The sequence below is a fragment of the Daucus carota genome, chromosome 2 (assembly GCF_001625215.2).
Source record: "Daucus carota subsp. sativus chromosome 2, DH1 v3.0, whole genome shotgun sequence".
Classification (NCBI taxonomy): domain Eukaryota; kingdom Viridiplantae; phylum Streptophyta; class Magnoliopsida; order Apiales; family Apiaceae; genus Daucus; species Daucus carota.
Window position 1 is genome coordinate 14,962,022 of NC_030382.2, and position 3,783 is coordinate 14,965,804.

The following is a 3,783-nucleotide window of genomic DNA, read 5'->3' on the forward strand; positions in this document are numbered from 1 at the left end:
TAATTAATATAACAATTTTTAAGTCGTTATATAATTAATATGGTTCGTTTTAATGTCCACTAGTTCGTAGAATAAATTCGACAGGATGTATTCTAGTTTAGTGATTAAAACAACCGAATGATCAAAGCACAGGAAACTGTGGATTTAACGAATAGCAAGTTACAAACAACTTGAAAGTTTACAAGGCAATGAACATTGAACAAATGAAGTGGTGAAGCCATATATATAGGCAAACCATTGAACTTGTATGACAAAGCTAGGCATGACAACCCTTAGGAAGCCCTATGACAATTACACAAGTGCTATGACAAAAGGTATGACAATTACAAGCATTGTCATGGCACAAATGAGAAGGTATGACAATCTAAGGGAAGGTATGACAATCAGAATGACAATCAGTGGGAAGGTATGACAATTACAAGCATTGTCATGCTGATTTTGAATAGGTATGACATCCGTATGACAAACGGTATGACAATCTAAACTTGGAGGCTAAGGCTTGAAGTAGTATGACAAGCGGTATGACAAACGGTATGACAAACCGTATGACAGACCGTATGACAAACGGTATGACAAACCAAAGGTTTGTCATGCCTCCTGACTATGGCAGTTGGCAAAGTGCGGTATGACAATCAATTAGATTGTCATACCGTGCTCAAAAACCATTTAACAATTGATTTTTCCTATATAATTAATTCAATAATTATCCACTTAATTATATTAATTATATAAATTCATAAATTAAATTAATTCGAGTGTGAATTAATTTAATAAATAAATTACATAACTTATATAATTATTTTGAGATGTGAATTAATTAAAAGAATAATTATATTGAGCACTTCTTCAGCAGCAGGCCTTCTGACTTCTTTTAAAAGATCTGATTCTTTGTCTTGATTGAACGACCACCTATTGTTGATGCAGAATATTTAATCTGAGTAGCTGACACACAAATGTACTGTCTGGTTCATCTGTATCTAGCTGAATCAAATATTCTTTATCAATTAAACATTTGTGAAGTGGCTTGTTCATCGAGTCTTTGTCTTCGTAGTTCTTCTTCATAAGTAGAAATAGTTTGGAATCTTCTGAATAAATAAAGTATTAAAACTTTATACCTTCTGGACTTCTGGACGTGCTACAAAATATTATTTGTACACTGAGGCTTGAACATATTAATGAACTTCTTTCAGTGGTGTGCAGCAGCATCCTGAAATTCTTCAGACATATGATTTTAATAAATCACTTGACGTTCTTCGTACGGATTCCTTCAATAGTTCTTGCTAATTTACTTTCTTTCTTATCAGAGTTGAGTTGATACTCTTAAATACAAATAGGCTTAACATATGCCTTTCAGAGGTTCTGCAACATGAGCTTTGTCAGAGATTGCAGCTTCTGTTATCTTCTCCTTTACAACCTGATCCTTGTCAGAGATTGTAGATTTCTTCAGAGTGAATCCTTTCTCAAGATGTTCATCCACTTTGTTTTTGCCCTTAGATGTATACTCATCCTTAGAGTATATCTTTTTGACAGACAAACTCTGATCAGCAACAGTGGTTTCCTTTATCAGTATGCCCTTTTCTTTTGGCTTGGTAGTTGACTTTGCAGGTTCTTGGATCTTTCCAGAGTTTATGGCTTCAATATGTTCCTTTTTCAGCTCAGCTTCCTCTGCAGCAATCAACTCCAAATCCAAATTTGCTTCTGGATTTTCTTGTTCAAAAACCAATCTGGCAAGCTCTTCATCAGTCATGGGTTTGTCTGATCCAGTCACTGGTCTTTGCTTAGATCCAGATGTGATGTTGTGAGTTGGACCAGACTTTGTGCTTTGCTTAGATTGTTTCTGACTGTCAGAGTTTGAAACTCTTCCACCAGTTCCTGCTTGAAATCTCTTGTGCTTTGTGAAGTCATCCACATCATCATCATCATCATTCTTCTTTCTCTTCAGAGTTTGATGAGTAGACTTGCATTTGACTTTAGCTACTCTCTCCCCCTTTTTGACATCATCCTCATCAGGAATCAGAATTGATGTGATCAGAGAAAGTGAAGTTTGGATAGCTTCAAGCTGTTTGGACATCTTTTCTTGATTTGATTCTATCATGGTCATCCTTTGGTCCAGAGATTCATTTGACTTTACCAGCTTCTGTACATTTTCTTTCATAGGATGGATGGTCCTTTTCTTCTCCAGTTCATTTGTCTCCTTGACTTTTGCCACCTCTGTTCTTAGACCATCTATTGATTTAGATGTCTGGGCATGAGCAGGATGAAATGTCTTCAGATACAGAATTGTGCCCTTGAGGCTTGACATAACATCAGAGTTTGTAATTTTCTTTTCTGCCATAGATAAGAACTCTTCAGCTTTAGGTGTTTCCAAGGAATGCTGGTGACTCAACCAGAGTTTATCCCATACTTCAGTTGGAGGATCAACCTGAAGATCCCTGGGAAGTGGCTCAGAGTCTGTGTTCAGAGTTTGTAGCCTGGCATTGTACTGGCTAGTTGACTCCCACTTCTGTTGTGTCAGAGAGTCTCCATCATTTTCATCCTTGTCAGTATCTGAACTGGCATCATTCTCAGTATCAGAGTTTGCTTTTTCATCTTCAGGAACAGGATCAGCAACTTTCTTCACATTATCCTGAGTAGATTTTTCTTGAGCTTCAGACTGTGACTTAATGGGCTCTTCACCAGTCTGAGCAAGAGATTGTAAAGCTTCCACAGCTACTTTGTCAGTTTCCTCAACTACATCAGACTTGTAGTTCTCTGGAGCTGTATCATGAACAATGGCATCCTCAGGAATTTTCATTGGTGATTGAGGAATTGGACCATGATCAGAGAATGGATTTTGAGAATCAGAGAAATTTGCTCCAGCTTCAGTTGTAGCTTGTGCATCACATTCTATTTCTTCATCTACTGCAGATGCTGTAGGAGATGCTTTAGGAGATGTTGTAGGAGATAATGGTGTGGCATTAGTGATAGGAACAGCTTGAAGAGGTTCCACCATCAGAGCTTGAGAAGGATCATCAGGAATTGAGCTTGATGGTGCTTGCTCTTCTTGGATAGTGAAATCAGTAATTTCAGATTCTGGAATTTTGGCCCTCTTTGGCTTGTGGGCCCTTCTTTTGAATCTAGCTGGTTTTTGTTGAGGACTTGGCTGAGCAGGTTCATTGGTTGTTGTAGGTGTAGGTTCAGAGTTTACATCTTGTGCAGGTTCAAGATCATCAAATTCATATGCTGCAACAAGCCTCCTTCTTCTTTTCTGCTTTGGAGTAGAAGCAGCTTCAGTGTTTACTGGGACATCAGAGTTTGGAGCGTCAGAGTTTGTTGGTTTATCAGACTTTGTCTGTAGAACTTGTGTATCAACAGAGGTTCTGGTTTTTGTTGTAGAGGGTTGGTCATCAGACTTTGTGGCTGTGGATGGTTTTGTAGTTGATGATCTGGGTTTTCTGGTGACTGTGGGAGAGGTTGGATGTTGTGGTTGAGGTTGTTGAGGCTGTTGTTGTGGTTCCTGAGGAAGGTTCAGCCTTGCTCTAAATGGAGCTGGGATTTGCAGAGGCCTGAGAACTGGTCTCTTCTCATCTTTAGATATGAGATCCTTAAAAGCCCTTTTATGAAGTTTAAAGGGTTTGATCTCATCTGCAGCATCAAAATCCACTTCTCCAACAGTGGCATTAAACAACAATTGACAAAATCTTGAGAAATATATGACTTTCCTATTCTCAAGCATTCTTTCACCAATATTTCTAAGAACTAATCTACCAAAATCAAAAGCAGTAGAATAGATCAGAGAATACC